The sequence below is a fragment of the Heterocephalus glaber genome, unplaced genomic scaffold (genome assembly GCF_053883595.1).
Source record: "Heterocephalus glaber isolate CG9 unplaced genomic scaffold, H.glaber_assembly_v1.0 deba00001613, whole genome shotgun sequence".
NCBI classification, from domain to species: Eukaryota; Metazoa; Chordata; class Mammalia; order Rodentia; family Bathyergidae; genus Heterocephalus; species Heterocephalus glaber.
Genome location: NW_028258384.1, coordinates 19173706 through 19196785, shown reverse-complemented (window position 1 = coordinate 19196785; position 23080 = coordinate 19173706). Strand labels below are relative to the sequence as shown.

Below are 23080 nucleotides of genomic sequence, written 5' to 3'. Positions count from 1 at the left end.
TCTTTATACATGTGTTTTCATTTTATTTAGGTTACCTAATTTTCAAGCATATAGTTCTTGCTATTTCATTATAATCACTTTTATGTCTATAATGTCAATAGCAAAGTTTATTTATAATTTCTGATTCCAGTAATTTGAGTCTTCTTTTATTCCTAGGTCAATCTTGATAATATTTTTATATTTTGTTATTTTCAAATAACAAACTTGTGTTAAAATTTTTCCATTTTTTCTATATTCTCTTTCATTAATTTCTGTTTTAAACTTCAGTTTCTTCCTATAATTTCTTTATATTTAGTTTTCTTTTCATTAAACTGCTTTATACAATTAGATTAGGTTGATATTTTGTTTCCCTTTTAATGTATTTACAGATGTTAATTAACATCTTTTAACTACTTTAGTTATTTCCCATATATTTTGATATATTATCACTTCTTTTTTGTTCCTATCCAAGCACTTTATAATTTCTATTCTGTTTTTTGTTGAACTCATTAAGAGTGAGTTAATTTTCTCATAACTATGAATCTTAAAATTTTCTCTTTGCTATTGAATTATCATTTTACTTCATGTTATTACAGAATTGACTTTATAAGATTTCAATGTTTATATATATATATATATATATATATATATATATATATATATAACCTTTTTTAATGGCCTGTAATATGGTCTGTTTCCAAGAGCTACTGGATGAAAATTTTATAGATATCTGATTCATTTAGTTTATAGTTTGATTTAAATATTATATTTTCTTGTCATTTAGCATTATGGTCCCAAGGTGGATCCTTTTTCTTACAAATGACTCACATTTTATTTTATATTACTGAATAGCATTCCATTATAAAACCATGATTTTAAAATCAATTAAAAGAACAGGGAATAAACATTTTTATATTGTGTGGTATAATTTCATTATTAATTTTTCCAATGATATCTGTTTATTCATGAGTAATTGATAGTTCTTTGATGTCACTTATTTTTAGTAGGAAAAAATTATTTATTTTTAAGTGGAACTTCTAGCAACAAATTTATTCAGTTTCTTTTTTAAAAAAACTTGCAATATCTTTATATTGCTTTTCATTTTATAAAGGTAGTGTTTTGGATAAAGCATCTTGGATGACATCTTTTTTCTCTTGTACTTAAAATATCATCCAAGTGCATTTTAAGTTCCACTGTTACTATGAGAAGTCTGTTGTTGATCCCTTATAGGGGAACAGTCATTTTGAAGGTAGATCCAGATGGCAAGAAGTGTTCTCCAGTGATAATCTCTGAATAGACACAAATTAAATGGCTACATATACTAGAAAGTTCATTCACAAAAGCTAAGGAAACCAGATGAGATACCAAAGTGCCTGCTTTCAATATGGTAAAAGAATAAATGCATTAAAAAAGGCAGACAAGAAAGAGTTTCCCACATCACCACTCCTTCAACTTCAAGCAGCATAGCATAGACAGAGGCTCTGGCTTGAGAGAGGGAGAAAGAATAAAATGCAGGCCTCAGGCTTCAAATCTAATATCAAGCTATCAGATCCACTATGGTGAACTCTAGCACCTTGTAGAAATATTTAACCCCTACAAACAGGCCAATACCTATGGACAAAGTTACTAAGATTGTATTAGCCAGATGGCAAAGAAATAGCCTCTACCACCCCTCTCTCAACCTTAAGTGTTAAAGTAGAAAGCAAGATTTTTCCTGTTGAGTAGCAGGAAAGGAAAAGATAAGTTTTTGTCTTGGAGCTCAGTGCTAGACACACCATACTGAGATCCATCACCAGGGAGAAACCAAAGGCCCTGTATACAAGCCAGGACTCACAAATGAAGCCTCTAGAACTAGGCAGTGACTTGCATACTGATAAGAGCGACTCAAGTTTCAGACTGCATTATTTTCTGTCTTGAAGTGGGCCAGGAACAAACATAACCCATCTCTGAGATTAATCAGATCTCTGTGGCTGTGATGTGAACCTCAGGGTAGCACCATCACTGGTGTCTAATGGTCTGTTTCTACCATCTGTAACTCAACCTCAAGAAAGAGAGCTATTGTCAGGCCAGTACTCACAGATAGAACTTTCCAGCAGCAACAGAGACATATATCCCAGTTAGAGGCACTCATGTTTCAGCTTACAGCACTGTCACCATTTGTGTAGTGTTAGTGTGCCCTTGAGATTTTAAAAGTCCTTACTCCTGTGAGATTCAGTTTTGACTCTACTTAGTATTAGCTTAGGTGGCCAAAGGACTGCTTTCACCAACACTAAGGCAGACTTGTGTTGCAGAGTGTGGAGCAAGATTCTATTTCTTGGAGGTAAGACTAGCCAATATTCTCCAAACTTTGACCTGAAAATTAGTGCCAGCCTGACAAAACCTAAAACTAGGGAAATCTTAATGGCTTCCAACCCAAGATCTGCCTGAAATAGTTTTTTAAAGACAACCATAAACAAAGCCAGAGGGATTTAACATGGGTGAATGGAGGAGGAGTCATGTTGGACCTACTCAGAGAGAAATCAACTAAAAATACCAGTAACTGGAAGAAAGGGAGGAACATACATCCTGATGCCAAAATCAATCTAAAATAAGACACTAATAGATCAAATAAAACATAGGCACAGGACATCATAAAACAGCACATCAGCCCACAGCATGACCAGTGGTTTGGGTAGCATCAAGCAAGAATCGCCATACTGGGAAGTCCCCAAGAAACTGATGGATTGAAAAGTGCAGCTAATTCAACCCCCAGAGGATAGATTTTGAAAAAAGGCCTCTGGCATCTTTTGCCTTTCTCCAAACAAAAGACATCAAATATCTGGCAAACAGAGTCAAGTGACCATAAATAATCTGCTCCTTCCCTGAGGGATGGACCATCAACCCCTTTTCTTTTTATTTTTTTTCATATTTTTCCTCTGTCTAGCAACAGCATAGCTAAAGACTGCAGTGCAGTGGAGGTGGAGAAAGGAGTGGTGCCCAGTGGCTTGAGAGAAAGACACATATACTTGGGATTTAAACAGAACTGGATCAACACACAACCCACTGGAGAGGAGACTGAAGCAGAACCTAGCAGCCTTGGGCTGTATTCAGTGGTGAGAACACCCCAATCTCGACCATCTACCTTACAACAAGCAGTGGGACAGTATAGAGAAATGCCAGTGAAGATGAAACAGAAGAGGCTGTGCAAAGACCAAGAGGAGCCAACTGTACATGGGACTGAGAGCAGTCCTGGGCTGTCCCTGCCTGAGGGCACCACAGAAACCCAAGATAAGGAGGTGTGGTGGGGGTGGAGAGAGACATCCAAAAAGCTGCTGATAGCAGACTGGTACCAGCTCCCATACCTAGCACTAATTTTACTGCAGACTTGGTGGTGGTACACAGCACACTTTTGGGACATTACCCGCCTTGGACACTACCACAGAACTATGGACTCCAGAGGAATTTTATTTTTTTCTTTGTTGGTTTTGTCTCCTCTGTCTGGAATTTTCTTCATTGTTTAGATTTTTACCTTTACTTTTAACTTGTTCTAGTCATCTTCTTTCTTTACTCAACTATCACTCTTGTGTTTATGATATTTTCATGTAAGTGAAAATGATCTCTTGTCTTTCTGATTCAGTTCAATAATGTTTTGCTTTACCCTTCATTCTTTCTCTCTTGCCCTCTTCTCCAGTTTCCCAAAGCTTGAGTGATCATTTGTTGCCTCCAGTCTTGCCCCAACTACATATCACTTCATTTACCTCTCTGTTTCACCCCCTGTCCCTCTTAAATCCCCCTCAAAGGGTAAAATCACTCCATTAAGGGTATAATCATTGGATAACATTCCTGATGTATGTTGGATTATGTTATATAACCATGGATCTTGTTCCTATGGTTAAAGGTACTGTTGTGCCCAGTTTATGAAGTCCCAAAGACCACCAGGAGGCCGTTTCCGATGTAAGCATACTAGGGTCATTTATTCAAGCTTAAGCAGGGACTCTCAATTGTCACCGACACAGTGGATTGAGATTGGGAGCCCCGAGTTCCAAATTAGCAGGGTTTTTATAGAGGTTACAGCAAGCTTTGGTCATTAGCAGCCATATGATTGGTTAACATTTAGCAAGTATGAAGTGTAGAATTTTGATTGGCTAGGCTCATTGGAGGTTGAAGGGGATTACGTATAGGTTTTTACAAGAAAAATGGGGACAAAGATTAGTGGTCTACGTACTGATGGTCAGCAGACATCTTGACTAATGGTCATGACCACCTTGTGTGGCTAGTCAGCACGTTAACAGATTGTCCTATAGATAGTAGGCCCGGGACACTTGTTTCTAGGGCAAACAGATGGCTGAGTAATGAGCTTAGGAATCTTGAGTTACAGATCATGTCTTTTGTCCCAGATTCAGCACATTTAATCATTAATTTGAAAGAACAAAGGAGACTGCTCCATTTTGGACAAAATGGAGTCATTCTGGTCTCACATTAGCAAAATGGAATCACTTTTGGTCTCACAGTACCAAATTAATAGTTTCCACAATTTTTCAGTTTCTAGACTGTTCTTGATGCTATTGAAATTTCTGATTGTACTGCTTTAGGATGTCATACCTGTTGTAATCATTTGTTCTCCATTGTATGATAAAATGGTGACTGTCTGGGGCCATAACCATCACTGTAGTCTAGTTCAAAAGGACGGGGTGGTAAGGGAAATATATACCAATTTTCAATCTTTATGAATCTGAAGGTAGGACCTTGGGACAGACACAGAGACCAAGAACCACATATGCCCAAGAGACATCTCTTAGGAACAGATATTTCCTTGGGAAGCCTCAATACTAGTGATAAATCTATCTGCCATAAGAAATTTGCATGCATCAACACAGAAAACAAAACAAAACAAAAAACAAAATAGAAAATGACAAGACAAAGAATCAAAATGCAATACCACACCTCCACCCCACCTAGGACAAGTGAAGAGGATGAGATAGAGAAAATCAGAAGTCACCCACCTGAAATTTAGGAAATAATAATATCAGGGGTTAAAAAAAAGTTGGATAAGGTAACAGAGAAAATAATTTCTTGGGTAAAAAAATAAATGATGATCAAAATGAAGGACATGTTCAATGAATCTAGAGTAGACACACACAAAAAATAGATGAGCTTAGGAAAATTATGGAAACCATGAATACTCAACATAAGATAGAAGTGGAATCCATGAAACAGATTCAAATAGACATTCAGGAGATTAAAAATTCCATTAAAACTTTACCCAATAGACTGAACAAAAGTGAGGACAAAATTTCTGCTCTATAAGACAAGATTTAAGTTAATGGCCATGAAAAGAAAGCTATCTTAAAAATGGCAATGAATGATGAAAAATTAATACAACAGCTGCAAGATGATATACAAAGAAAAATAACAAAAGATTGATTACAGTCAATGAGAAAGCTAGAGATAGTTCAAGTACCATAAAAAACCTGTTCAAAGAAGTAATGGCAGAAGACATCCCAAACATGGAAAAATAATTTGACACAAAATAAGTAAGACATATAGAACTCCAATTAGCCATTGACAAAAGTAAATCTACAACAAGGTATATAATTATCAAGATCCCAGAAATTCTGCACAAGAACAGAATGTTAAAAGCAGCTAGAGAAAAGAAACAAATCAACCATAAAAGAAAGCACATCAGAATCACAGTAGACTTCTCAATACAAACCTTTAAGTCAAGGAGAGCTTGCACTAAAGTATTTCAGGTTCTAAAAGAAAAGAGCCTCCAACCCAGATTGATTTACCCTGAAAAGCAATCTTGCAAACTCAATGGAGAAATAAGATACTTCCATGACAAAGAAAAATGGAAGAAATTCATGACCACTAAACCAGCTTTACAAAATACCCTGAAAGATATTTTATAATGAGATAACAGAGACCACAATTACAAGAACATCAATAGAAAGAGTCCACTAGGCAGGGCAACCAAATCCAACAACAGAAACATAATATGACAAGGATAAGCCAATATATTTCAATTATAACCACCAATGTAAATGACCTCAACTCAGCAATCAAAAGAAATAGACTGACAGAATGGATCAAGAAACAAGATCTAACAATATGCTTCATACAAGAAACACATTTAACTCAATAAATAAGTCATAGCCTGAATGTCAAAGGCTGGAAAATAATACTCCATGTGACAGGAACCCAGACAAAAGCAGGGGTAGCTATTCTAATTTGAGCCAAAGTGGATTTTAAATGAAGACTGATAAAGAAAGACAAAGGTCACTACATCCTTGTAAAGGGAATAATCCAAGAGGAAGTAATATCAATCATAAATACATCTCTACCAAATACCAGCAAACCCAACTCTATGAAATGGACATGAAAAAATCAAATATGCATCAATACAATTTTAATGAGAGAACTCAATACCCCATTGTCACAAATAGATCAACTAGACCAAAAAAATCAATAAAGAAATATCAGAACTGAACCAAATCTGTGAATAAATTGACTTAGTGAATGTGTACAAATGTTTCACTCCACATCTGAATAAACATTCTTCTTAGCAGCACATGGGGCATTCTACAAAATAGAACACATATTAGTCCATAGAACATGCATATTATGTGACCATAGTGCAATGAAACTGGAAATCAACAGCAAAGGAAACCACAAAAATTTCATAAACAAATAGAAATTGAATAATACCCTCCTGAACAACCAATGGGTCATAGATGAAATTAAAGAAGAAATTAGATAGTTTCTGCAATTAAATGATAATGCTGATACAACATACTGGAACATATGGGACACAAAGCAATCCTAAGAGGGAAACCTATAGTGGTAAATTTGCATATCAGGAAAATAGAACAAGCTCAAATAAATAACCTAGTGTTAAACTTCAAACTTTTAGAAAAAGAACAAACAAGCCCAAAGCCCATACAAGGGAGGAAATTATACAGATTGGAGCAGAAATTAATGCAATTGAGACTAAGAAAACATTACAAAGAATCAATCAATTGAAGAATTCATTCTTTGAAAGATTAAATAAAATAAACATACCCTTAACCAACCTTATCAAAAAAGGAAATAAAAGACATAAATTCATGCAATTAGGAATGAAAAGAGAGAATCAGAATGGCTCTTGTAGAAATTCAGAAGATCATCAATACAAACTTCAAGAACTTGTACTCTAAAAAGAAAGAGAGAAAATACAGAAGAAAAGGACAGATTCCTAGAAACATATGAATGAAGCTGAATGAAGAAGATATAAAATTTCTTTAAAAACTCAATATCAACCAATGAAATTGAAAGTGTTATTAAAAACTTACCAACAAAGAAAAGCCCAGGTTCTGATGGTTTTACTGCTGAGTTCTACAAGAAATTTAGAGAAGATATATACAACAACTCTTCAAACTCTTTCATAGAATTGAACAGAAAGCAATACTCTCCAAATTATTCCTGGAAGCAAATGTTATACTAATACCAATACCAGAGAAAGACCCAACCAAAAAGAGAACTACAGGCCAATCACTGTATTGAACATAGATGCAATAATCCTCAATAAGATACTGGCACACAGAATACAGCAAATTATCAAGAAGATTATACATAATGACCAAATAGGAGTCATCCCAAGGATACAGTGATATTTCAACATATGCCAATCAATAAATGTAATACATTATATCATCAGAGCCAAAGACAAAAAACCACGAGCATCTCAATAGATGCAGAAAAAGCATTTGAGAAAGTCCAACACTCATTAGTGACAAAATTCTACAGAAAATATGAATAGATGAACTTTACCTGAATCTGATAAAAGCCATCTATGGTAAAATAACAGACAACATCATACAAAATGGTAAAAACTGAAAACTTTCACTCTAAAATCAGGAAGAAGACAAAAATATCCACTATCATCACTGCTATTGAATGCAGTTCTGGAAACATTAACCAGAGCAATTAGAAAAGAGAAAGAGGTCTGATCTTTTTAAGTTCTTTATAGATTCGAGATAGTAGACCTTTGTCTGAAGAAGAGCAGGTGAAGATTTTTTCCCACATTGTGGGTTGTCTCTTCAGACTGCTGGTGGTTTCTCTTGCTGTGCAGAAGCTCTTTAATAAGAAGAGATCCCTAAAATGTATAATAGGTAATGTGAAATACGAAGAAAAGGAGCAAAGGGGAAGGAAGTGGGAGGGCTAGGGGAAAGGATAGAAGGGAATGGGATTAATATGAGAAAATGGAAAAATAGGAACAAAATCTTTGTAAATAGGGAGGAATGGAGGGGTGGAAGGGAGGGCTTGGCAAGGGTGAAAAATAAGGACCAAGAGAGATTATATAAAGATGCAAATTTTCAATGATGAATGTCATTATATTGTATACCTAAAATGTACCAATGATTAGAATGAATAATCAAAAATGTAAAATAGGAAGAAAAGGTCAAAAGGGGCAGGGGTAGTGGGAAGGGCAGGGGAAAGGAAAGAAGGGAAAGGAAAAATGATGAGAAATGGAAAAAATGGAAATAAAGTCTTTGTAAATAGGGAAGGGTGGAGGGGGTGAAGGGAGGGCTAGGAATGGGGAAAAATAAGAACCAAGATGCATTATATAAAGGTACAATTCCCAATGAGAAATGTAATTGTGTTGTATACCTAAAATGTACCAGTAAAAGAATTTAACAAAAAATAAATAAATAAAATAAATAAAAATGTAAAAAAAAGAAAAGAGAAATAAAATGATGAAAAATAGAAAAGGAAGAAGTTAAATTATCATTATTTGTGGATGACAGGATACTCTATATAGAAGACCCCCAAAATTCTACCAAAGCACTTCTAGATTTGATAACCAAATTCAGTAGCATAGCTGGATACAAAGTGTACATTCAAAAATAAAGAGCATTCCTGTACACAAATAACAACTCACTGAGAGAAATTAAGGAAATAATACCTTTCACAATATCATCAAAAATGAAATACTTAGGTATTAATCTCACAAAGGAAGTAAGAGATCTTTACAATGAAAATTACAGGGCTTTGAAGAATGAAATCAAAGTGGATATAAGAAAATGGAAAGATACCCCTCACTTGTAAGTAGGAAGAACCAACATACTGAAAATGGCCATATTCTCAAAATTGTTATACAGACTTAATGCAGTCCCAATCAGTATAGCATTAGCATACCTCATAGTACTAGAGAAATAATTCCTTAAATTCATTTGTAATCAGAAGAGACCTAGAATAATAAAAACAATTCTGGGCAATGAACATAAGACAAGGACCATCACAATCCATGACTTGAAATTATAATACAGAAATACAGTGAAAAAAAACAGCATGGTACTTGCAAAAAAACAAAACAACCCCCTCCAAAAAAAAAACAGACCGGAAGATCAGTGGAATAGTTTAAAAATTGCAGAAACATCCCCAAATACACTCAGCCACCTTATGTTTGACAAAGGGGTCAAATATGATCATCAGAAGAAAAACAGCCTCTTTAGTAAATCGTGCTGCAAATCTGCCTTTCTACATGCTGAAGATGAAAAGAAATGAAGTATAGCCATATTATTATCAGATAATATAGACTTTAAAACAAAAGCAATAGAAAGCTATAAGGAAGGTCATTATATAATGATTAATGTGTCAAATTAGCAAGGGAAAATAAATTTAAATATGTATGTTCCCAATAAGCAGCACTCAAATATGCTTGGGAAATACTAACAGACCTGATGGGAGAGATAGTTTCCAGAGATATAATAGTTGAGTACTTAAAGGTACCACTTTCAGCAAATTGACAAATTATCTGGACAGAAAATCAAAATGGAAGCTGAAGAGTTAATTCATAACCAAGGCCAAGTGGGCCAAAATACATTTACACAGTCAATTCAACAGTTGCCAGAAACATATTTTTTTTATCATCACATGGAATATTCTCCAAGAGAGAACATGTTGTAACACAGAAAACACAAGATAAGTCTCAACAAATTTGAAAAACATGAAATCATATCAAATATCTTTGCCAAACACAATGTGTATAAGCTAGAAATTAATGAGAACAACTTTGAAAACTATAACATGTGACTATTATACAATTTACTTTTGACCAATCATCATTGCTTTTTTTCTTCACAAGACTATTTTGAATATTTCAGTTTTTTCTAGTTTCATCTGAATTTTAGTATTTTTTATTTCTATGAAAAATATCATTAAGATTATGTTAGGATCTGCACGTAATTGGTACGTTGCTTTTGGGTAGTATGGATATTTGAGTAATTCTATTTATTTTAACTCATGAAAATAAACATCTCTCAATTTATTTGTCTTTAGAATTTCTTCACTAATGTATAGTTTTCAGTATACAGACATTTTACTACTCTCACTTCTATAGTTGTTTTTTCCTATTATATGATGAGAGGAATGTATTTCACTTTATATTTTGCATGTGGCTGTCTAGATGTCCCAGTATCATACATCAAAGATGATTCTTTCTTCATTAATGTCTTGATGCCCTTGTGAAAAACAATTGGACCATACATAAATGCATTCATTTGAGGACTTTCAATACTATTCCATCAATAATATTTCTATCCTTATGTCAATACTATACATCTAAAATTATATAGATTTAGAATAAGGTTTGAAAAGAAGAAATGCATCCCCCAACTTTATTTTTATTTCTCAAAGAAGTTTTGGCTATTTGGAATATCTTGGATATTTCTAAGATTTTAGAACTGGTGTTTTTCACTTTTTTATTAATTTTATTGGAATATTTTAGGTATACAATATAAGGACATTCATCAGTGGAAATTTGTACCTTTAAAAATATATATTGGTCGTTATTTTTTCCCATTCTCCTGCCCTCCCTTCAAACCCTCTACCACTCCCTATCTACAAACACTTTGTTTCCATTTTTTATTTTTTGCATATTAACTCCAGTTCCTTCTTTCTTTTCCCCTAACTCTCCCAATTCCCCTTCACCTGTGCACATTTTCTTCATATTTCACATTATCTATTATACCTTTTAACCCTTATTTGCACTTCCACTTTCTCACACTAGAGAAAATATTCAGTATTTACACATGTGAGTCCCATTTATTTCACTTGAGTATCGCCTCAATCTGCATCCATTTAGCCATAAACCTCTCTAATTTACCGCTCTTTGTGGCTGAGCAGTACTTCAATTCATATAAAAATATTTTCTTTATCCACGCTACAGTTGATAGGCAATTGGGAATTTTTTTTCTTAAATTCTTTTATTGGTACATTTTAGGTATACAACACATTTACATTTCTCATTGGGAACTTGTACTACTACATGATGTGTCTTGGTTCTTATTTTTTCCCCATTCCAGCCCTGCCTTCACCCCCTCCAAACTTCCCTAGTTACAAAGACTTTATTTCCATTTTTTCCATTTCTCATCATTTTTCCTTTCCCTGCTTTCCTTTCCCCTGCCCCTTCCACTACCCCTACCCCTTTGGACATTTTCTTCCTACTTTGCATTATCGATTATTCATTCTAATCATTGGTACATTTTAGGTATACAATATAATGACATTCATCATTGGAAATGTGCATCTTTACATAATCTCTCTTGGTCCATATTTTTCACCCTTGCCAAGCCCTCCCTTCCACCCCTCTATTCCTCCCTATTTACAAAGATTTTGTTCCTATTTTTCCATTTTCTCATATTAATCCCATTCCCTTCTATCCTTTCCCCTACCCCTCGCAAATGCTTCCTCTTTGCCCCTTTTCTTCCTATTTCACATTACCTATTAAAGAGTTTAGTCCTTATTTACACTTTCAGTTTCTGACACCAGAGAAAGAGTTTGGTGTTTATACCTGTGTGTCCTATTTATTTCACTTAAGAGTATCACCTCAATGTACATCCATTTAGCTATAAATGTCTCCAATTTCTCATTTTTTATGACTGAGTAGTACTCCATTTTATAAAAAACCACATTTTCTTTATCCAGTCTCCAGTTGATGGGCATTTGAGCTGTTTCCAATTTTAGCTATCACAAACCGTGCTGCTATGAACATGGGTGCACATATATCACTGTGGTATGGTTCTTTTAATTCTTTGGAGAAGATCCCCAGCAGTGGAATAGTGGGGTCAAATGGGACTTCCAGTCCTAGTTCTTTGAGGTATCTCCATACTGATTTCCACAGTGCTTGCACCAGTCTACACTCCCACCAGCAAGGAAGCAGGGTTCCTCTTTCCCCACAGTCCTGCTAGCATTTGTTATTGGTTGATTTCATGATAGCAGCCATTTTTTCTGGAGTGAGGTGGAATCTCAGCACTGTTTTCATTTGCATCTCTCAAATGACCAGTGATGTTGAACATTTTGTCATGTACTTATTTGTTATTTCTACTTCTTTGTCTGAGAAATGTCTGTTCCTTTCAGATGCCCATTTTCAGATTGGATCTTTAAATTTGGGAAATCTGATCTTTTTAAGTTCTTTATAGATTCGAGATAGTAGGCTTTTGTCTCAGGAACAACAGGTGAAGTTTTTTTCCCACATTGTGGGTTGTCTCTTCACACTGCTGTTGGTTTCTCTTGCTGTGAAGAAGCTTTTTAATAAGAAGAGATCCCACTTGTTGATTGTTTGTGCTAGTTCACAGGCAACTGAGGTTTTGTTCATAAAATCTTTTCCTACACTGATGTCTTCAATTCTACCTAACCTCTGTTCCAACTGGTTCAGCATTTCTAGTTTAATATTTAGATCTTTAATCCATTTCAATTTTAGTTTAGTGCATGGCAAGAGATATGGGTCTAATTTTAGGCTTCAGCAAGTTGAAATCCAATTTTTCCAGCACCATTTATTAAAGAGGCTATCTTTCCTCCAGTGAGGGTGTTTGGCTCCTTTATTGAAGATGAGATGGCTGAGTGTGTCTGGCATTGTTTCAACTTTTCTAATCTGTTCCACTGGTCCTCAAGTCTGTTTCTTTGCCAGTACCATGCTGTTTTTATCACAGTAGCTTTGTAGTATAGTTGCAGGTTGGGGATTGTGATACCCCCTGCCATGTCTCTGTTACCTAGAATTGTTTTTGCTATTTTGGGTCTCTTCTTGTTCCAAATGAATTTTTGGATTGTTTTCTCAAGGTCCATGAAGGATGCTGCTGGGATCTCAATTGGAATTGGATTGAATCTATATTGCAGTTTTGGAAATATGGCCATTTTCACTATATTAATCCTTCCTCCCCAGGAGCAGGGGATGTCTGTCCACTTTCTGATATCATCTTGAATATTTCTTTTAAGAGTTTTATAGTTTTCAGAGAAGAGGTCTTTGATTTCTTTTTTTTTTTTTAATTTTACTTCTTTTGTTGGTACATTTTAGGTGTACAATTTCTTTACATTTATCATTGGGTGTTTGTACCTGTACATGATATATCTTGGTTCTTATTTTTTTTCCCCCATTAGCTGTGCACCCTTCACCCCCTCCCCCTTCCCTATTTACGTAGATTTCATTTCCATTTTTTCTTTCTTTCCTCATAGTTTTTCCTTTCCCTCTTTTCCTTTCCCCTTCCCCTCCCTTTGCTCCTTCATCTTTGGACCTTTTTTCCTATTTCAAATTATCAATTATTCATTTTAATCATTTAAAAACCTTGTTTACACTATCAGTTTCTCACAATAGTGAAACTATTCGGTATTTACACGTGTGTCCTATTTATTTCACTTGAGTATGTCCTCCATATGCATCCATTTAGCTATAAATGACTCTCGTTTTTCATTCTTTATGGCTGAGTGCTACTCCATTTTATCGAAAAACCACATTTTCTTTATCCACTTTCCAGTTGAGAGGGACTTGAGCTGCTTCCAAACTTTAGCTATTACAAACTGTGCCTCTATGAACATGAGTGCACATATACCACTGTGGTATGATTATTTTAATTCTTTTGGGAAGATACCCAGCAGGGGAATAACTAGGTCAAATTGGACCTCTAATCCTAGTTCTTGAGGATCTCCATACTGACTTCCACAGTGGTTGAACCAGTCTGCACTCCCACCAGCAATGGAGAAGGGTTCCTTTCTCCCCACAACCCCTCCAGCATTTGTTGTTTGTTGATTTTTTGAGAGCAGCCATTCTTTCTGGGGTGAGGTGGAATCTCAGGGTTGTTTTCATCTGCATTTCGCAAATGATGAGTGATGTTGAACATTTTTTCGTATATTTGTTTGCTGCTTTTACTTCCTTGTCTGAGAAATGTCTGTTCATTTCAGATCCCCATTTTTGAATTGGGTCCTTGAATTTGGGGGGGTCTGATTTTTTTTCAATTCTTTACATATTCTAGATAGTAGTCCTTTGCTGAGGTACTGCTGCTGAAATTTTTTCCCATATTGTAGGTTGTCTATTAGCTCTGTTGGTGGTTTCTTTTGCAGTTCAGAAGCTTTGTAATAAGATGAGATCCCAGTTGTTGATTCTTTCTTCTAGTTCCCGTGATGCTGAGGTTTGGTTCATGAAGTCTTTTCTTGTGCCAATGTCTTCAAGTGTTCGACCTATCTTATCTTCCAGCAAGTTTAGTGTTTCTGTCTTAATATTTATATCTTTAATCCACTTCGATCTTAGTTTAGTGCATGATGATAGGTATGGGTATAGTTTCAATCTTTGGCAGGTTGAAATCCAGTTTTTCCAACACCATTTATTAAATAGGCTAGCTCCTCCAATGATGGTTGTTGGTTCCTTTGTCAAAGATGAGGTGGCTGAGCATGTCTGGAGTTGTTTCTTCATCTTCTAATCTATCCCAATGATCCTCAGGTCTGTTCCTTTGCCAGTACCATACTGATTTTATCACAGTAGCTTTGTAGTATAGTTGCAGGTTGGGGATTGTGATATCCCCTGCCATGTCTCTGTTGCTTAGAATTGCTTTAGCTATTCTAGGTCTCTTCTGGTTCCAAATGGATTTTTGGATTGTTTTCTCTAGTTCCATGAAGTATATGGTTGGAATTTCAATTGGCATTGCATTGAATTTATATAGTAGTTTTGGAAGTATGGAAATTTTCACTATATTGGTTCTACCTACCCAGGAGCAAGGGATGTCTTTCCATTTTCTTGTATCCTCTTCGATCTCTTTTTTCAGAGTGGTGTAGTTTTCACTGTAGAGGTCTTTTGCGTCCTTTGTTAGATTGATTCCTAGATACTTCATTATTTTGGATGATATTGTAAAAGGAATTGTTTCCCTAATTTCTCTCTCAGTGAGTCTGTTATTGTGTACAAGAAGGCTATTGTTTTTTGAGTGTTGACCTTGTATCCAGCTACTCTAATGAATCTGTCAATTAAGTCTAGAAATCTTTTGGCCAAGTTTTTTGGGTCTTCTATGTAAAGTACCATATCGCCAGCAAATAATGAGAGTTTAACTTCTTATTTTCCTATCTTTTTTCCTTTTATTTCTTTCTCTTTTCTAATTGCTGTGGCTAATGTTTCCAGAACAATATTGAACAGGAGTGGTGATAGTGGGCACCCTTATCTTGTTCCTGATTTTAGCATGAAAGTTTTCAATGTTTGACCATTTAGTATGATGTTAATTGTTGGTTTTTCATAGATAGCCTTAATCAGGTTGGGATAAAGACCTTCTATTCCAATTTTCTGTAGGATTTTTATCATGAATGGGTGCTGGATTTTGTCAAATGCTTTTTCTGCATCTATTGAGATGATCATATGGTTCTTGTCCTTGACTCCGTTAATATGGTGCATTACAATTATTGATTTATGAATGTTGAACCATCCTTGCATCCCTGGGATAAATCCAACTTGGTCAGGGTGCATGATCTTCTTGATGACCCTCTGTGTTTTGTTTGCCAGTATCCTGTTGAGGATTTTTGCATCTATATTCATTAGGGAGATTGGTCTGTAGTTCTCTTTTTGGGTTGGATCTTTCCCTGGTTTTGGAATCAAAGTAACACATGTTTCCAGGTATGAATTTGGAAGTATTGCTTCCCTTTCAATTTCCTTGATCTATTTAAAGAGTAATGGCATTAGTTCTTCTTGAAATGCCTTATTGAATTCAGCAGTGAAGCCTTCCAGACCTGGGCTTTTTTTGTTGGTAAATATTTTATTACGTTTTCAATTTCACTCATTTTAATTGGGGTGTTTAGAATTTCTATAACTTCTTCATTTAACTTTAGCAATTCGTATGTATCTAGAAATCTGCCCATTTCTTCTGTGTTTTCCATTTCATTGGAGAAGATGTTCTCAAAGTAGGTATAGATGATCCTCTGGATTTCTGTTGGATCTGTTGTGACTTCACCTTTTTCATTCTTAATTGCATGTATTTGTGTCTTTTCTTTCCTTTTTTGGATGAGGTTGGCTAAAGGTTTTTCGATTTTATTTATTCTTTCAAAAAAACATCTCTTTGATTCATTGATTTTTTGTATTGTTCTCTTAGTCTCCATTGCATTGATTTCTGCCCTAATCTTTATAATTTCCTCTCTTGTACGAGCTTTGGATTCATTATGTTCTTCTTTTTCTAGGAGCTTGATGTTCTGAAATAGGTTATTTATCTGAGTTCTCTTTGTTTTCCTAATATGGGCATTCACTGCTATGAATTTCTCACATAAAACTGCTTTCATTGTGTCCCACAGATTCCTGTATGTTGTACTGGCATTATCATTTACTTGTAGAAATTGTCTAATTTCTTTTTTGATTTCCTCTGTGGCCCATTGGTTTTTCAGGAGGGTGTTGTTCAATTTCCATGTATTTGTGGGAGTTTTGCAGTTTCTTATGTTTTTGACCTCCAATTGTATTGCACTATGATCTGATAATATACAGGGGGTAACTTCAATTTTTTACATTTACTTAGATATGTCCTATGAGCTACCATGTGGTATATTCTCGAGAATGATCTGTGTGCAGCTGAAAATAATGTGTATTCTGATTTTGTGGGGTGGAACACTCTGTAAACTTCTATTAAGTCCATTTGTTCAATAGCTTGGTTCAGTTCTAGAATTTCCTTGTTAACTTTTTGTCTAGATGCTCTGTCTATTTGAGATAGTGGGGTACTGAGGTCCCCCACTACAATTGTGTTAGTGTTTATTTCATTTTTCATGTCTATTAGTATTTGGTTTGTATAGTTGGGGGCATTTGTATTTGGTGCATATATATTTAGGGTTGCCATCTCTTCCTCCTGGATTGTTCCATTCACAAGCATGTAGTGACCATGTTTGTCTCTCTGAATTAGTTTTGGTTTGAAATCTACTTTGTCTGCAAATAAGATTGCTACCCCTGCTATCTTCTGGGTTCCTGTGTTGTGGAGCACTTTTATCCATTCTTTTACTTTCAGTCTATGAGTTTCTTTTTGAGTTAGATGTGTTTCTTGTATACAGCATATTGTTTCATTTTCCTTTTTAATCCATTCTGCCAGTCTATTTCTTTTGGTTGGTGAATTGAGGCCATTAACATTGATGGTTATAATTGATACATATTGATTTATCCTTGTCATGATGTTTTACTTTTGTTGGCTCTTTTATTTCTTATTTTTCCCCCTTTCCTTTTAGTGTCTTACCTTGCCTAGTGGCTTCCCTCTGTTGGGCCTCATGGACCTTCATTAATCTTTTCTAGGATATTGTTTAGAATTGCTTGTAGTGCTGATTTGGTGTTCATGAAATTTCTCAGGTGTTGTTTGCTGTGGAAGTATCTAATTTCCCCATCAATTTTGAAAGATAATTTTGCAGGATACAGCAGTCTAGGTTGGAAGTTATTTTCTTTTAGGGCTTTAAATACTTCACTCCAGGCTGTCCTTGATTTGAGGGTTTGTGTTGAGAAGTCTGCCGTGATTCTGATGGGCTTTCCTTTGTAAGTGATTTGTTTCTTTTCTCTAACTGCTTGTAGGATTTTGTTTTTCCATTGGGTTTCTGGGATCTTGACTACTATATGTCTAGATGTAGATTTTTTTTGATCATGGCTAGTTGGAGTTCTATATGCCTCACTTATCTGTATGTCCAATTCTCTACCTCTGTCTGGGAAGTTTTCCACTGTTACTTCTGTGAACAGTTTTTTTTATGTCAATTGTACTTTCTCCTGTTTTTTCATGGACTCCTATCAGTCTTATGTTATTCTTCTTTGCATCATCTAGCAGTTGTTGGATTGATTTCTCATGGTCCCTTACTAGTTTTAAGAAATCTCTATTTTCATGGTCTCTAACCACGATCCTGTCTTCTATATCTGATATTCTATCTTCAGATTCCCTTAATCTGCTGTGGATACTTTCAAAGGAGTTTTTGATCTCCTGAATATCTGTTTGAGTCTGTTTCATGGATTCCATTTTTTTCTTATGTTGTGTGATCATGGTTTCCATTTCTTTCTTATGATGGGCATTCATGTCTTCCAGCCTGTTTCTGAGCTCATCTATTTTTTTATCTGTTTCTGTTCTAGATCCTCTAATCATGTCTTTCACTCTGCTCACCATCTCTGTTGATATCTGGGAGATTATTTCTTCTTTGAATTTTTCTAGAGCCTCATTCATCTGTTTTGTTACTTCCTGTGCTATCAGTTCAGGGTATCCAGGTGGTTTGTTATGGGACTTTTCCATCTCATTTCTCCCAGGATTTACCCTTGCTGGGATGGAAGTCTGAGTTTGTGCCTTGCTTAAATGTCTTCTCAGTTTTGGTTTTGGTACTCTCCTTGGTTTAACTCCTGGGTTGATAGTTTGAAATTGCTTATTGTAGGTATCTTTGTTGCTTGTAATTAGAACCCTTATGGAATGATGGCTTCTCAGAGGTGTCTTCCAGATATAGCTGGTCTTTAAGTTTTGAGTCTCTAATGACTCTAAGGCTACCTCATTTTCCTTATACTAGGAAGGTTCATTGACTAGATCAATACCCACACCTTAGCCCAAGTGATACAGTTAGCAACACCACTGCATCAAGTACATGTTTGAAAATGACATTTTGTGGTAGCTATTAATCTATCACCTTTAGCTGTGTGAATTAAATCAAGATTGAGGACCAACCCAACATATAGTGAATAAACTCTTCAATATAACAACTTTACCCTTTGAGATGTGGAGTTAGAAGGGGTTAGGGAGTGAGGGACAGATGGGAAAAAAAGATAGGGGAAGGTTAGCACTGTGGCCAGAGGACACAGGTGAGAAGGAAAAAGAGAATAATAGGAAAATAAAGAACTCTGACTAAGGACCAAAACAGGGACAAAGAGGGAAGATGAACAATGTGGGAGAGCAAGAGAGTGAATGTAAGAGAGAGAAAGGAAAGAGAAAAGAAAGAAGAAAAGAAAAGTAAGAAAGGAGAGAAAATCAAATATTTGCAAAGAGTAGGGAAAAAATTAAAGATAAGAGGAGAAAAGAAAAGAGAAAATGAACAAAAGAATAAAACTAATTTTGGGAATAAAAAATAATGATGAAGATGAAGGGCCTCTTTCAGGGTCTGTCTCTGCTGTCACAATAGACAACGTGGGTTACAGTGTGCAGTTATAAGTCAATGAGTCTCAGCAAGATAGTCACAGACCCATGAGTTTCAGGCAGATTTCTGGCTGCCAGTCCCAAGTTGAGCTCCCTGTCCTCCCATGGGGTTGAACTCTGCAGAGGGGTATTTCAGGTTCCAGCTGCCCTTCCCCTGAAGATAGTCCTGGTCCTGATGGGAGATGAAGGTGACTCCAACTTACCCAGTACAGTGGTCTGGTGGTCTGGCATCCTCTGCGTCTTTGTAGTGGGGAACCAGGTGGCTGTACAGAGGAGCAAATGGGGGGTGTACAGTGGATTGCTGCTGGTGCATGGGCTGATTCGGCACATTCTGCTTGACTCGCAACATTGCTATGGCATCTGCAGACCTGCCTGTGTGCAGTGGGCTGTTTCAGCACAGTCCATGTGACTCCTGACATTGCTATGGCGTCCCCAGTCCTGCCTGTCTGCAGTGGGCTGATTCAGCACATTCTGCATGACTCGCGACATTGCTACGGCCTGATTTCTTTCAGTAGGTTGATTCCTAGGTATTTCAGTTTTGGGGTTGCTATTGTAAAAGGAATTATTTGTCCTATTTCTCTCTCAGGGAGTCTGTCATTGGTGTAGAGGAAAGCTATTGATTTTTGTGTGTTGACCTTATAACCAGCTACTTGACTGAATTTGGTTATTAAGTCTAGAAGACATTTGGTGGAGTTCTTGGGGTCTTCTATATACATTATCATGTCATCTGCAAATAATGACAATTTGACTTCTTCATTTCCTATCTTTATTCCTTTTATTTCTTTCTCTTGTCTAATTGCCATGGCTAATGTTTCCAAAACTAGATTGAACAAGAGTGGTGATAGTGAACATCCTTGTCTTGTTCCTGATTTTAGTGTGAAGGATTTCACTTTTTGACCATTTAGTATCATATTGGCTGTTGTTTTTTCATAGATGGCTTTTATCAGTTTGAGGTAGAGGTCATATATTCCAAATTTTTGTAGGGTTTTTATCACAAATGCATGTTGGATTTTGTCAAATGCTTTTTCTGCATCTATGGAGATAATCATATGGTTTTTGTCCTTGGCTCTATTGATATAGTGTATTACATTGATTGATTTGCATATGTTGAACCATCCCTGCATCTCTGGGATGAATCCCACTTGATCAGGATGTATAATCTTCTTGATGATCTTCTGTATTCTATTTGCCAGTATCTTATTAAGGATTTTTGCATCTATGTTCATTAGTGAGATTGGACTATAGTTTTCCTTTTTGGTTGGGTCTTTCTCTGCTTTGAGGATCAAGGTAATGCTTGCTTCAGTAATGAATTTGGGAGTATTGCTCCCCTTTCAATTTCACTGAAGAGTTTAAATCATAGTGGGAGTAGTTCATCTCTAAATGTCTTAGAATTCAGCAGAGAAGCCATCAGGGCCAGGGATTTTCTTAGTTTATAAGTTTTTAATTACATATTCAATTTCATAGGTTAATATTGGGTTGTTTAGAATTTTTAGGTCTTCGTTGTTCAACTTTGGTAATTCATATATATCTAGGAATTTGTCCATTTCTTCTGTGTTGTCCATCTTATTGGCATATAGGTTCTGGAAGTAGGTATTGATGATCCTCTGGATTTCTGCTGTGTCTGTTGTAATTTCACCCTTTTCATTCCTAATTGCATGGATTTAGGCTTTTTCTTTCCTTTTTCTGATATGGTTGGCTAAAGGTTTGTCAACTTTGTTGATTCTTTCAAAGAACCATCTCTTGGCTTCATTGATTTTTTGTATCCTTCTCTTAGTCTCCATTGCATTGATTTCTCCTCTGATCTTAATAATTTCCTCCCTTGTATGAGCTTTGGGGTTGTCCTGCTCTTCTTCTTCTAGAAGCTTGAGGTTCAGCATCAGGTTGTTTAAATGGGGTCGCTCTGTTTTCCTAATATGCGGATTCACTGCTGTGAATTTCCCTCATAAGACTGCTTTCATTGTGTCCCATAGATTCCGATATTCTGTATTGTCATTGTTATATAATTGAAGGAACTGTCTGATTTCTTCTTTAATTTCCTCTGTGACCCATTGGTTATTCAGAAGTCTGTTGTTCAATTTCCAAGTGTTTATGAAATTTTTCCAGTTTCTTTTGTTATGGATCTCCAATTTCATCACACTATGGTCTGATAATATACAGGGGATAACTTCAATTCCTTTGCACTTACTTAAACATGTTCTATGTGTGAGTATGTGGTCTATTTTGGAGAATGACCCATGTGCAGCTGTGAAGAATGTGTATTCTTCTTTTGTGAGGTGGAACACTCTGTAAACATCTGATAAGCTCATTTGTTCAAGAGTTCGATTGAGTTCTAGTATTTCAGTACTTATTTTTAGTCTAGTTGATCTATCTATTTGTGACAGTGGGGTGTTGAGGTCCCCCACTGCTATTGTATTAGTGCATATATGACTTTTCATGTCCATTAGTATTTGTTTTATATAGTTGGGAGCACTAGTGTTAGGTGCATAGATATTTATGATTGTCATCTCTTCCTCTTGGATTGTTCCCTTTACAAGAATGTAGTGTCCTTCTTTGTCTCTCTTCTTCAGTGTTGCTTTGAGATCTACTTGATCTGCAAAGAGGATAGCTACTTCTGCCTTTTTTCTGGTTCCCATCACATAGAGTATTGTTTTTCACCTTTTAACTTTCAGTCTATGAGTTTCCTTTTGAATGAAGTGTTTTTCTTGTATGCAGCATATTGTTGGATTTTGCTTCTTGACCCATTCTGCCAGTCTATTTCTTTTGATTGGTGAATTGAGACCACTAACATTGATGGTTATACCTGAAATGTATTGACTTACCATTGCCATGACTTTTTCTTTTTGTTGGGTTCTCCCCCTTTACGTTTAATTTCTTGTCATGCCAGATGGGTTCATTCTGCTTTGCTTCCTGGGGTTGTGATCCTCATTGCCTGTTCCTAGGATTTTGTGTAAAACTTTTTGGAGTGCTGGTTTGGTATTCATGAAGTTCCTAAGGTGGTCTTTGTCTTGAAAGTATCTTATTTCTCCATCCATTTTGAAAGATAATTTTACAGGGTACATCAATCTGGGTTGGAGGCTGTTTTCTTTTAGGGCTTGGAATATGTCACTCCAAGCTCTTCTTGCCTTGTTGTCTTGTGTTGAGAAGTCTGATGTGATTCTGATGGGCTTTCCTTTGTATGTGATTTGTTTCTTTTCTCTGCTTGTAGAACTTTGTTCTTCTGTTGAGTTTCTGGAATCTTAACAATTATATGCTTATGTGTAGATTTTTTTTTGATCAAGGCTATTTGTAGTCCTACATGCCTCACTTATCTGTATGTCAAGTTCTTTTCCCCTGCTTGGGAAGTTTTCTGCCATTACTTCTGTGAACACTTTTTTTATGTTGTCTACACTCTCTCCTGTTTCTTCATTGACTCTAATCAGTCTTATGTTATTCTTCTTTGCATTGTCTAGCAGCTGTTGGATTGATTTCTCATGTTCCCTCATAAGTTTGAAGCAATTTTTCTTTTCCTGGTCATTAATTGCAATCTTATCTTCTATATCTGAAATTTTGTCCTCACATTGGCTCATTCTGCTCTGTACACTTTCAGTGGAGTTTTTCATCTCCTGGAAATCTATTTGCATCTGTTTTATGGATTCCATTTGTTTCCTATGTTAGGATTCCATCATGTTCCCCAGCTTTTTTGTAGATTTATTAATCATGTCTTGCACTATGAACACAATCTC

The 23080-nt window shown here is 35.8% G+C and overlaps 1 pseudogene; it reads left to right on the top strand.

Annotated features, from left to right (window-relative positions):
- The window catches only part of LOC101717645 (N-terminal kinase-like protein pseudogene), a 151113-nt pseudogene that overhangs the window by 3468 nt on the left and 124565 nt on the right, over positions 1–23080 (top strand).